Source organism: Halichoerus grypus, chromosome 7, assembly GCF_964656455.1.
Source record: "Halichoerus grypus chromosome 7, mHalGry1.hap1.1, whole genome shotgun sequence".
Lineage (NCBI taxonomy): Eukaryota > Metazoa > Chordata > Mammalia > Carnivora > Phocidae > Halichoerus > Halichoerus grypus.
The window spans coordinates 83,599,389-83,614,234 of NC_135718.1; positions in this window are offsets into that span (position 1 = coordinate 83,599,389).

Genomic DNA, 14,846 nt, shown 5'->3' on the forward strand with positions numbered 1-14,846 from the left:
CTCACTTAGAAATGAAGTAGGCTTATTTCTTACATTCTTTCAAACATTTCTTAAGTGTCAACTATGTGCAAAGCAGAGTTCTGGCACATAAAAGAAACCCAGAATGATAGCAAAGCCGTCTGCACTCCCACAACCCAGAATAAGGGGATGAGTAACAGGCAGCAGCGAGAGTCCTTTAGTTCTAGAAAAGAATGTGCCCTCACCCCCATGCGGCCTCCGTGCCCATGGTTGAAGGGTAGTCAGACAGCTGTGGAGGAGTGAGGTGGGCCTGAAGCAGCTTGTGTAAACAGAGGTCTAGGACATGGAAGAGCCCCCACACGGAGTGAAATGTGGTCAGGAGTTTATGCAGATCCCGTTCCTGGGGACTGTCAGTAGCTGATAAAATCTAGGGCTCTACTGACTAAAAGGTCTCTTTTATTTATCCTGCTCCAGGACAGTAGAAACTAGCTCGACAGATTTAGTAAGTAGGGATGGGGAGCAATGCTGGGGACTGCTGTTTATAACAAAAGTTCTTTCTTATTTAATATAAAACTATATTTTTCACTATTCATTTCATGTGGCTTTTTTAAAACCTCAAAATAAACTAAATATATACCTCAAAGACAAACTCTGTTTCATGACTTTTTTTTAGAATATTTTAGTATAGTACTGAACACCTAGAAGGAACCTAAAACACCGGTGCGGTGGTCCTTCTAGAAATCCGTGTCAAGCTAAGAACACACACACACACAGAAACTAATGAGCCTACTTCATGCTCTCTGCACGTGCTAATTTCTAAGCAATCCTATAAGAATCGTGTGCATGTATGTATCTGTATTTTGGAGGAAACTGTTCATTATTAAATTTTAAAAAGCTATTTGCTTATTTACATAAAAGTGATGTCTTCCTTAGTGTCTCTCTAGTTGCAACAGACACTATTTCTAGATAAACCCTATGTTACTGTTATCAAGGCTCTACACTCCAGAGTAGCATTAAGCATAATCGATCATCAACTATAAATACCTGTGATTTGTCACAGACATCACATTGAATCTGAAACACGATTAAAATATCTGGATGCATGACCTCTTACATACTGTAATTAACACTCATTCATTTCCAACAATTTTACAGAAGGAAACGGTGTGCGTGTATGTGTGTGCACGCACGTGCACGGCATCGGACTTGAGGTGCAAATCAAAGAACCAAGGAATGGAGGCTGCCAAGAAAAGTGAGAGATATCTGAACCTCCAGTTGTGTGCTTAAGTTGCATAGTAAAGAGGCATGAACAGTGAGAACCAAAAGTGGGTGGCTAATAATTGTTCGGGGTCTAAACCACAGTGCCTATCATACACTAGATATTCAAAATATATTTTTAAATAAAATAATGTACCAGTACATATCCTCAAAAAGTCCCAAGAGATTCATATAATTGCTTTTTAAAAGTGTTCAGGTATGGCTGCCTGGGTGGCTCAGTCAGTTAAGCGTCTGCCTTCAGTTCAGGTCATGATCCCAGGGTCCTGCGATTGAGGCCTGCATCGAGCTTCCTGCTCAGCAAGGAATCTGCTTCTCCCTCCCTCCAACCCTCCCCACTGCTCCTTCTCTCTCTCTTTTTCTCAAATAAATAAAATCTTCAAAAAAAAAATGCTAAGGCATTGTTACAAATCCAGGGGAGAATAAACTTAAGAAAAAGATAGCATTGTTATGAGGAGCAAAGTGTAGATCTTTCATTACAAAGAGAATTACAAGGTAGCATAGGTTTTCTTCACAACTTAGCATTGTTCCTAAGGCAATCATTTATCTTTTCACAAGCTTTTACATAAAATATCTGAGAATCTAGAAATTAGTTCACCTCTTTCTTATATTTTTCCATAAAGAACCTTGCATATTTAGAAAAGAAGAAAGAGGCAGAGATAATTGTTAGACACTCATATTTAAATCAAGATGCCCTGTGAGGTCATGGAGACTCCACATGCTCTGACAGTCACAAATAAATAAAGGTTTTCCTCTGATTATACACAAGGGCGTGGATCAAATAGTACGTCTCATTCCTCAGAAAGATACATTCTTCAGATCATGATTTTATTGCTTATCTTTGGAGTAAGAATCACTAGTTTCACTTAAATAAAGTAGAACATAATTTTACTTAACAAGATTGTTTTCTCTTGGAAGGACAGTGATGTTGCCAAGTTAATTAAAGAGAACTGTCAAGTCAGGCGTATCATAAGCAAACTCCCCAGAACTTCATGTTCAGATCTCAAATGAATGCAGAGCACAGAATGTTAAATATGGTGGTTCACGAGGCATTATTCCAACCTACAACCTTTCAAAAGATTTAAAAGCTTTTAAAAAATGATGATTAATATATTCAAGGCTCCCTATTGCCTGGGAACCTCCTTCAATATCTATTTGTACTTTAAAATTAATACTGGCTCCTCACACTGTAAATGACTTATGAAGAAATCCCAGAGATAATATAACAGTAATGAGTTTTGTCTGCTGAATATAGTTCGTGAACTATGGGGGTCTAAGAGAAGATAAACACAACTCCAGGAGCACTGCTATCCCACAGGCTCCGGAAGATGTGCTACCGACAAGCCCAGAAAACACCACACTCCCCACAGCCAGGCTTGTGCTGTCTCTGCTCACAGGACAGTGCCAACTTCCTGGGCCTGATGGTCTACTGCAGGTATGTACGCTGCTGGGAAAATAAAAATGAAGGGTACACAGGCCATCTCTGAACTACTGTTGCAGTTTTCTGTGAATGTATAACTATTTCAAAATAAAAAAGTTAAAAAATGATTTCATTAATTAATAGAAAGGGTTTTATCACCATGGGGTAAAAGGAAGGTTCAAAGTAATATATGATATTTCTAAAATTCCCTTTGCATTTTTTTTCCTTCTAAATTAAAATGTTAGTTTATCTGGAACATCATCTACAGGTGGGCAGATCTGTGAATTTTAGTATTTAGGATTAGGTATTTAGTATTAAGATGTGACGCCATCTGTAAAGTAGAAAAGGTCTTCCAAGTAGTACTGATGTGCTGACAAGCAGGCAGACCTGAAGGGCAAGCAGGGGCTCGTTACCAAGACTTCCGAGGGCACTTCCAGCAGTAGAGGTGGCCTCTGAAATGGTTTAGAGGAGAGGACAGGACAAGGATGCACCACAAGTCACGCTCTGTGCCTCGCACGCCAGAGTGGCCACAAACTGAAGTGTGCAGGAAGGAAAGGGGATGGTTGTGGGGAGGAATCAACCCACCTACACAACAGTCTGTCAGCCCATTTAACAGCTCATCGTCTTTCAATCATTTACACCTCACACCTCATTTCTGAAACTCTCCTACCTGACAGTGAGGAAGGGAAACCCGTGTGGTTTTTTAAAAAGTGATGTGGAGGGGCGCCTGGGTGGTGCAGTCGGTAGAGCATCCAACTCCTGTTTTGGCTCAGGTCATGAGCTCAGGGTCGTGGGATCAAGCCCCACATCCAGCTCCATGCTCAGTGCGGAGTCTGCTTGAGATTCTCCCTCCTCTGTCCCTTCCGCTTATGCTCTCCCCCTCCAATAAATAAATAATTTTTAAAGTAATTTGGATACATTGATTTAGGATCATAATTTTCTATAATTTTACTAAATAGTTACACTTCTAAAGATCTACTCTGAAAGCAAAACAAAGTAAATCATTTCATAAAGTTATCTGAAAAAAAGAAAAGTATATGCATGCACCTGTCAAAAACAGTGTTATTTATGACAATGAGGAAACAACGTCACATACAGGGCTGTGCTGTGCACTGAGTAACAGCCCCAGAGATAACAAGGTTCTAATCCCAGAACCTGTTATTAAGGCAGCTTCCGTGGTAGAAGGAACTCTGTAGGTGAAATTAAGTGAAGGGTTTTGAAATTGGGTGACTATCCTGGATTACCCTACCTGGGAAGGCCTGATGGAATCACAAGAGTGCAGATGGGGAAAAGGCAGGTCAGAGCAGGAACAATGCCAGGCTACAGATGGGGAAGGCGGGGGGAGGGGGGGGGCGGTCACAGGCTCAGGAAGGAAGGAAGGCTGCCTCCAGAAGTCAGAAACGCAAGGACTCAGATTCTCCTCTACAGTCTCTGGAAGAAACACCAGGTGCCAAACTCACTGCAGGCTTCTGACCTCCTAACTATAAAATAACCATTTATATTGTTTTAAGTTACTAAAGTTTTGGTAATTTGTTACAGGCTGTATAAGTTCTGTGGTTCGTTGGAGCTTCAAAAATTACATGACATGATGTCTCTAGTACAAAGCTAAGTGAAAACTAAATTAGTCTAAGTATGAGCTACACCAACACTGAGTAATAACCATCAGAGATGTACCACAAACTCTGCCACAATCCACTACATCTACTATGACCGTTGCATTTATAACTGAGTGGTAGAGTGATGGGCATTTTAGGCTGCTTCTATCTTCCCATATTTACCATTTTTCTCTAATGATTATTTATTTATATTAAATAATAAATCATAAACTGTTCTTTACGATTCTTAAAAAGAGACTAAAGACCAGTTAGACTTGTTTGTAAAATGATTATCTGCCAGTTGAGCCTTTTCCAACTCCTTCCCCATTAAATCACTGAAGTGCCTGATTGATTAAATAAGTAAAATCTGACCTTATCTGAGGGGATTGAGGCACAAAATATGTTAGAAAGGCGATTTTTTCTTACTTCAATGGCACCGTACTTCTATGCCTCGCCAAAAGTGCCTTTCTACTGTGATTATATTATTTCTCATTTTCCCAGAGGTGATAGGACTCTACCAAAATATCATCTACTTCCCATGACATACATTTAAAATTATTTTTCAGGAATAGAAGCTAAAATTGTAGCATTTGGATGCTTAAAAAACAGAATAAATGAGGTGGCTGAGTCTTGAGAGGTTAATTGACTTGGCCCAGGATTGTCATCAGGGGAAAGTACTTGGACTAAATATCATAGCTGTTGTGAGCCTGGGAACAGTGCCTGGCGAGGGGAAGGACATACAGTCTGTACAAGAGGTGACGGCAGTCAGGGCCAAAACAGCAGATGGCACACATTCACTTAAGCACGGCTTCTGGAAGAGCATCCGGGGACGCTGCTCCTATAAGCTTTCCTAGATTTACTCACGGTCAGTGGTCACTGTGACCTCAGTGAATTCAGTGTGGCCCTGCTGTACTAATGCAGATTCCAGGCCATCGGATTTTTACCTAAATTGACAGAACATTTCAGCCAAAGCATTTGGACACATTATACTACAAAATATAATCACCAAATATCTTAATCCACCTCTCCATGGAAGGGGATTTTTAAATCAATGTGGGAAAGATGAATGAAAAACATGTTTGGGAAAATGTTTAATTTTACTTCTTTTTTTCTAAAGATTTTATTTATTTATTTGAAAAAGAGAGAGAGAGAGAGAGAGAGAACAAACAGGAGGTACAGCAGGCAGAGGGAGAGGGAGAAACAGACTCCCCGCTGAACAGGGAGCCCGATGTGGGACTCGATCCCAGGACTCTGAGGTCATGGCCTGAGCTGAAGGCAGATGCTTAACTGGCTGAGCCACCCAGGCATCCCATGATTTTACTTCTTAAATGTAATTACAAATTGTTGCAAATTTACTCAGGTATTTTCTATAGATAAGTTTATTTTAATCATTTAAATATTGTGCTATTGTGATAAAATAATTTTCGTTCATTTTTAAATCCTGCTCCTGGTCCCTGAATATTAAGTGAATTTTTTAACTCCTTGAGACAGAAATGAATATTTTTTCTAAATTTGGCCATGTGGGTTCCATGAATAACAATTTCAAGATTTAAGATGAATGAAGGCATGACTATATTTTGGACAGATATGTTTTGTTTGACCTTTAAGTTTTATGAAAAGTAGGCCAATTTTACTTTTTTTAACATTTAATTTACCCATTTGAGAGAGAGAGAGAGCATAAGCAGGGGGAGCAGCAGAGGCAGAGGGAGAAGCAGACTCCCCGCTGAGCAGGGAGCCTAATGCAGGACTCGATCCCAGGACCCTGAGATCATGACCTGAGCCAAAGGCAGATGCTTAACTGACTGAGCCACCCAGGCACCCAGATTAGGCCAATTTTAAAACTGAGGATATTTCACTTCAAATTGAGATTTCTAGTTTCTCTTGAATAACTGAAACTTCTGGCAACATATAGCTCCCAAAGAAGCATGACCACAACCAGAAGAACCTGAAGAAAATGTTCATGCCTTGAAAGACATGTACATTAATGTGCAATTCAAATTTCCCTCAAAGCCCATCATCATTTGTAGAACTCATGAACATGATTAATTATCTACCTGATCCTCACAGGCTTGCATTTTATGCGAATTTATATTAGACATCATAAAGTTCTACAGTGAATAAGGATACAAAAGTGAAGGGAGGCTTGCAAATGGGGTATGTAGAGGTTACAAATGAAACCTTAACTTTCTCAAAAATTTTGTAACTATTATTATTCTTCATCTGTCAGGAAGCATCGGATGTGGATTTGACATTTGCAGCATGCCGGTCTCAAATGGGCCTGGAAAAGTTCTATCAAAGAGGAGTTAGACTATTACTTGTATCTTTCTTTATTCTTTCTTTGTTTGATCAAGAGTGGACATTGCCTTCCAGCCCTGACCTTTTAATCCATAAGGTCAACTGCGGGGGCTTATGGAGAGTATTTCTGTAAGAAATGGTCATTCCTGCTGTACAACACCGAGGGCTGGCAAACATGTTATGGGATTTCTCAACTGTATCCTTACTGACACACGTGCCAGTATGTGATCGTCAGTAATTTACTGGAATGAAAGCAATACAAATACATAAATGTGACAATTCCCTGACTGCAAAGGAGAGTTCACAAAATCTACGCTTTGCAAAATGCAGACATGGCAGGCGATCCAGAAAAACTGACCACACACTTCAATTTTACAGCAAAGGAAAGAGTGTCTCTTGAGAAAAGCTTCGGGGTTGTGGGTGCAGCGCTGCAGAGAACAGGAGTTTGCTCTACAAGCTTCGCTGAGAGGAATTTATGTGATAACTTTATTACATAGAAACACATAATTTACATGATCAAAACTAACAAAAACAGGTTTATTTCACAGAGTATTTACATTTATGAAGAAAAACAATGAATCTGATATCTGCGTTTTAGTTTACAAACTGCTTTCACTTATTTCTTTCACCTAACTCTTAAAAACCTTTAAGCCAAAATTAGATAGAAATGTCTATCTTCTGGAAATGTACTTTCCTACAAAGGCTATCACAGAAGATATTCAAAATATAAAGAAAGAAAATACATTCCTGGATGTGTTTTCAGTGAGGTGCTGGTATGACTTTGTATTGTCTGTCTATAATACAATTCTCTAGGGTCTAGGTTAATTTCTTGATTTTTATTTAACAGAGATGCAAATCACTTCTGACCAATGGAACAAATAACTACAATGGTATGGTTTATGGTCTTTTGGGATATTAACTAATTTAATATTTAACCAGCAATATCGGACGGAAAAGATGGCGAGGAGTAGGAGACCCTATTCCAACTGGTCCCCGGAATTGAGCTGGTTATCTATCAGATGACTCTGAACACCCACGAAATCAGCCTGAGATGTAAGAAGATAGATCTGGACCTCTACAAACAGAATATCGCAGGCGGTTGGTTTCGAGGTAGGAATCTGGGAGTGGTGATTCCACAGGCAGATATTGGAGGATAAACGGCAGGGGGAGGGAGCCAGCCGTTGGGATCCTACATCGCCCGTGAGTGATAGCCTCCCGCGCTGGGGACGGGGCACAGCCTCCTAGACTGGTAGCTGAGGGGAAAGGACTTTAGGGCAAACCCCCAGACGGAAACAGGAGCAGCGGGGCCCTGCAAACTGGGGACGGCTGGCGGTTTTAGAAGCACAATGGGCAGAGACGGGCCCTTACCTGGAGGCGAGGACTAGGAGCCCTGCTGAGGGGCACACAACCCAGGACGCTGCAGTTTATAGCAGCATGGACAGAAACGAGATGGTGTGGCTTGGAGAGCTCACTGAAGAACAGACTGTGATCTCTCTGCTCTGAGGCAGAGGGTTGGAAACGGTCTCTTTTGCTCTGACTCTCGGAAGAGACGTGGAAAGCCCAGAGGGAAAGCCGCCAGAGAAAAAAAGCCGCAAAAAAACGGTTTTCACTCAGCCCATCCCCCACCACAGGGGGGGCAGGGCAACACCGCCCAAACAGGGTTGCCTGAGTAACAGCGCGGCAGGCCCCTCCCCCAGAAGACAGGCTGGGAGAACAGGAGGCCAGCAACCCTAAGGTCCCTATAAAACAGGTACATCTTGCTTGGGTTGTGGTCAATATTTGGACTCAATACATTCCCTCAACCAACCCTCAACAGAATAACTAGGAGGAGGAACCCCCAAAATAGGAAAGACTCAGAGATTATGACTTATGCCACAGATTTACAAATGGATTCAGATATAACCAAGCTGTCGGAGATGGAATTCAGGCTAGCAATTGTGAAGACAATACATAGAATGGAGAAATCGATCAGTGGCAAAAATAGAGTCTCTAATGGGAGAAATGAAAGCTGAATTGGCAGAACTTAAAAATGCTATTAATGAGATCCAATCTAATCTAGATAATCTAACAGCTAGGGTAAGCGAGGTAGAAAAATGAATTAGTGACCTAGAAGACCAGATAATAAAGAAAAAGGGAAAAGAGGAGGCCAGGGAAAAATAACTCAGAATCCATGAAAATAGAATCAGAGAAATAAGTGACACCATGAAACATTCCAATGTCAGAATTATTGGAATCCAGGAGGGGGTGGAGAGAGAGAGAGGACTAGAAGATATATTTGAGCAAACTGCAGCTGAGAACTTCCCTAATCTGGGGAATAAAACAAACATTTGTGTCCTAGAGGCAGAGAGGACCCCTCCCAAGATCAAAGAAAACAGGCCAACACACACCGGCATGTAACAGTAAAACTCGCAAATCTTAGAACCAAGGAAACCAGGGCACCTGGGTGGCGCAGTCATTAAGAATCTGCCTTTGGCTCAGGTCATGATCCCAGGGTCCTGGGATCGAGCCCCGCATTGGGCTCCCTGCTTGGCTGGAAGCCTGCTTCTCCCTCTCCCACTCCCCATTTGTGTTCCCTCTCTCGCTGTGTCTCTCTCTCTGTCAAATAAATAAATAAAATCTTGGGGGGAAAAAAAAACAGAACCAAGGAAACCATCTTAAAGGCAGTTAGGGGGAAGAGATTCCTTACGTACAGAAGGAGGAACATCAGAATAACGTCAGACCTATCCACAGAGACCTGGCAAGCCAGAAAGGCCTGGCAAGACATATTCAGGGTACTAAACGAGAATAACATGCAGCCAAGAATATTTTATCCAGCAAGGATGTATTTAGAATGGATGGAGAGATGCAGAGCTTCCAAGACTGGCAGAAACTGAAAGAATATGTGACCACAAAGCCAGCCCTGCAAGAAATATTAAGAGGGGTTCTATAAAAGGAGAAAGACCCCAAGAGTGATATACAACAGAAATTTACACAGACAGTCTATAAAAACAACATCTTCACAGGCAACATGATGACAATTAATTCGTATCTTTCAATAATCACTCTCAACGTGAATGGCCTAAATGTTCCCATAAAATGGCACAGGGTTGCAGATTGGATAAAAAGACAGGACCTATTCATATGCTGTCTACAAGAGACTCATTTTGAACCTAAAGATACATCCAGACTGAAAGTGAAGGGATGGAGATCCATCTTCCATGCCAGCAGACCTCAAAAGAAAGCTGGGGTAGCAATTCTTATATCAGACAAACTAGATTTTAAACTAAAGACTGTAGTTAGAGACACAGAAGGACACTATATCATGCTTAAAGGGTCTATCCAACAAGATCTAACAACTGTAAATATCTATGCCCCCAAAATGGGAGCAGCAATCTATATAAGCCAGCTGTTAATCAAAATAGTCATACTGATAACAATACGTTAATTGTAGGAGACCTCAATACTCCACTCTCAGCAATAGATCATCTAAGCAGAAAATCAACAAAGAAACAAGAGCTTTGAATGACACACTGGACCAGATGGACCTCATAGATATATACAGAACATTCCACCCTAAAACAACAGAATACTCATTCTTCTCGAGCGCACATGGAACTTTCTCCAGAATAGACCACATACTGGGTCATAAATCAGGTCTCAACTGATACCAAAAGATAGAGATTATTCCCTGCATATTCTCAGACCATAGTGCTTTAAAACTGGAACTCAATCTCAAGAAAAAATTTGGAAGAAATTCAAACACTGGGATGCTAAAGACCACTCTGCTCAAGAACGTTTGGGTTAACCAGGAAATCAAAGAAGAACTTAAAAAATTCATGGAAATCAATGAGAATGAAAACACATGGTCCAAAACCTATGGGATACTGCAAAGGCGGTCCTAAGGGGGAATTACATAGCCATCCAAGCCTCACTCAAAAAAACAGAAAAATCCCGAATTCACCAACTAACTTTACACATTAAAGAACTAGAGAAAAAGCAACAAATGATGCCTAAGCCACACATAAGAAGAGAAGTAATTAAGATTAGAGCATTTATCAATGAATTAGAAACCAGAAACACAGTAGATCAGATCAATGAAACTAGAAGCTGGTTCTTTGAAAAATTTAATAAGATCAATAAACCACTGGCCAGACTTATCCAAAAGAAAAGAGAAAGGACCCAAACTAATAAAATTATGAATGAAAGGGGAGAGATCACGACTCACACCAAGGAAATAGAAACAATTATTAGAAATTATTATAAACAACTATATGCCAATAAGCTGAGCAACCTAGATGAAATGGAGGCCTTCCTGGAAACCTATAAGCTGCCAAGACTGAAACAGGAAGAAATCGACAACCTGAATAGGCCAATAACCAGTAACAAGATTGAAGCAGTGATCAAAAACCTCCCAAAAAACAAGAATCCAGGGCCTGATGGATTCCCTGGGGAATTCTACCAAACATTCAAAGAAGAAATAATACCTATTCTACTGAAGCTGTTTCAAAAAATAGAAACAGAAGGAAAACTTCCAAACTCATTCTATGAGGCCAGCATTACCTTAATCCCCAAACCAGGCAAAGACCCCATCAAAAAAGAGAATTTCAGACTGATATCCCTGATGAATATGGATTCCAAAATCCTAACAAAATCCTAGCTAATAGGATCCAACAATACATTAAAAGGATCATCCACCATGACCAAGTGGGATTTATCCCCAGCATGCAAGGGTGGTTCAACATTTGCAAATCAATCAGTGTGACAGAACACATTAATAAGAGGAGGGAGAAGAACCATATGGTCCTCTCAATTGATGCAGAAAAAGCATTTAACAAAATACAACATCCTTTCCTGATTAAAACTCTTCAGAGTATAGGGATAGAGGGAACATTCCTCAAATTCATAAAATGCATCTATGAAAAACCCACAGCGAATATCATCCTCAATGGGGAAAAGCTGAAAGCCTTTCCCTTAAGATCAGAAACACATCAAGGATGCCCACTCTCGCCACTATTGTTCAACATAGTACTAGAAGTCCTAGCAACAGCAATCAGACAACAAAAAGAAATAAAAGCTATTCAAATTGGCAAAGAAGAAGTCAAACTCTCTCTTTTTGCAGATGACATGATACTTTATGTGGAAAACCCAAAAGACTCCACCCCCAAATTACCAGAACTCATACAGCAATTCAGTAATGTGGCAGGATACAAAATCAATGCACAGAAATCAGTTGCTTTCTTATACACTAACAATGCATCTGTAGAAAGAGAAATGAGAGAAACGATTCCATTTACAACAGCACCAAAACCATAAGATACCTCGGAATAAACCTAACCAAAGAGGTAAAGGATCTATACTCTAGGAACTACAGAACACTCATGAAAGAAATTGAAGAGGACACAAAAAGATGGAAAAATGTATCTTGCTCATGGATCGGAAGCATCATGTTGCCTGATTTCAAGGAATATTACAAAGCAGTGTTCACCAAGACAGCATGGTACTGGCACAAAAACAGACACATAGACCAATGGAACAGAAGAGAGAACCCAGATATGGACCCTCAACTCTATGGTCAAATAATTTTCAACAAAGCAGGAAAAAATACCCAATGGAAAAAAGACAGTCTCTTCAATAAATGGTGCTGGGAAAATTGGACAGCCACATGCAGAAGAATGAAACTCGACCATTCTCTAACACCATACACAAAGATAAACTCAAAATGGATGAAAGACCTCAATGTGAAACAGGAATCCATCAAAATCCTAGAGGAGAACATAGGCAGTAACCTCTTTGACATTGCCCACAGCAACTTCTTTCAAGATACATCTCCAAAAGCTAGTGAAACAAAAGCAAAAATGAACTTTTGGGACTTCATCAAGATAAAAAGCTTCTGCACAGCAAAGGAAACAGTCAACAAAACAAAGAGGCAACCCACAGAATGGGAGAAGATACTTGCAGATAAAGGGCTGATATCCAGTATCTATAAAGAACTTCTCAAACTCAACACCCAAAAAAACAAATAAGTCAAAAAATGGGCAGAAGACATGAAAAGACACTTCTCCAAAGAAGACATACAAATGGTTAACAGACACATGAAAAAATGTTCATCATCATTAGCCATCAGGGAAATTCAAATCAAAATCACATTGAGATACCACCTTACACCAGTCAGAATGGCAAAAATTGACAAGGCAAGAAACAACAAATGTTGGAGAGGTTGTGGAGAAAGGGGAACCCTCTTACACTGTTGGTGGGAATGCAAGTTGGTACAGCCACTTTGGAAAACAGTGTGGAGGTTCCTCAAAAATTTAAAAATAGAGCTACCCTATGACCCAGCAATTGCACTCCTGGGTATTTACCCCAAAGACACAGATGTAGTGAAAAGAAGGGCCATATGCACCCCAATGTTCACAGCAGCAATGTCCGCAATAGCCAAACTGTGGAAGGAGCCGAGGTGCCCTTCAACAGAGGAATGGATAAAGAAGATGTGGTCCATATATACAATGGAATATTACTCAACCATCAGAAAGGATGAATACCCAACTTTTACATCAACAGGGATGGGACTGGAGGAGATTATGCTAAGTGAAATAAGTCAAGCAGAGAAAGTCAATTATCATATGGTTTCACTTATTTGTGGAATATAAGGAATAGCATGGAGGATATTAGGAGAAGGAAGGGAAAAATGAAGAGGGGGGGAATCGGAGGGGGAGATGAACCATGAGAGACTGTGGACTCTGAGAAACAAACTGAGAGTATTAGAGGGGAGGGGGTTTGGGGGATGGGTTAGCCTGGTGATGGGTATTTAGGAGGGCACGTACTGCATGGAGCATTGGGTGTTATACGAAAACAATGAATCGTGGATCACTACATCAAAAACTAATGATGTATTGTGTGGTGACTAACATAATATAACAAAATTAGATTAAAAAAAATAACCAGCAATTTCATACTAGTGCCTATAAACACCTATTTTTTTTACATTCTCCTTGAGTATTTGGAACATTTTAGGGATTCCTTCATTAATTAACAAGATTCATGAACATTTTACATGTTCATGATATTACCTTTTAGAAAATTACACATTAAAAACTTTTATTTACAGGACTTCCAGGAAGATGGTGGAGTAGGAGGATCCAAAGCTCACAGGGACCCATGTATACAACTAGTTAATCGTACATCAGTGTTTTGTGGCCGAATATGTGATCTATTCTGCAGAATGTTCTATGTTCTCTTGAAAGGAATATGTATTCTGCTATTTCAGGATGGAACACTGTGAATATATCTGTTAGATCCATCTGGTCCAATATGTCATTCAAAGCCACTGTTTCCTTGTTTACTTTCTGTTTGGAAGATCTATCCATTCCATGCTTATAGACTGCAAGAACAAATATTGTTAAAATATCCATACTTCCCACAGCAATCTACAGATTTAATGCAATCCCTATCAAAATACCACTAGTATTTTTCAAAGAACTAAAAAACAAAACAATAATAATCACCTTAAAATTGGTATACAACCAAAAAAGACATGAAATAACCAAAGTAATCTTGGGGAAAAAAAAAAAAAAAACTGGAGGTATCACAATCTCAGATATCAAGATATATTACAAAGCTACAGTAATAAAAACAGTATAATACTGGCACACAAAGAGACAGATCAGTAAAACAAAATAGAGAGCCCAGGTATAACCCTACAATTGCATGGTCAATTAATCTTTGACAAAGCAGGAATGGATATCCAGTGGGTAAAAGACAGTCTCTTCAACTAATGGTGTTGGGAAAACTGGACAACTACCTGCAGAAGAATGAAATTGGACCACTTTCCCACAACGTACACAAAAATAAACTCAAAATGGATTAAGGACCTAAATGTGAGACCTGAAATCATAAAAATCCTAGAACAGAGCACAGGCAATAATGTGTCGGACATTGGCCATAGCAAAATTTTTCTAGATAGGTCTCCTGAAGCAAAGGAAACAAAAGCAAAAGTAAATTGTTGGGACTATATCAACATAAAAAGCTTCTGTACAGCAAAGTAAACAATCAACAAAACAAGACAACCTATGGAATGGGAGAACAGATTTGTAAATGACATATATGATAATGGGTTAGTATCCAAAATAGAAGAACCTATCAAACTAAACACCCCCCCCAAAAAAAATCCAGTTAAGAAATGGGCAAAAGACATGAACAGGCATTTTTCCAAAGAAGACATCCAGATGGCTAACAGACACATGAAAAGATGCTCAACATCACTCATCATCAGGGAAATATAAATAAAAACGTTAATGAGGTATCACTTTACACCTGTCAGAATGACT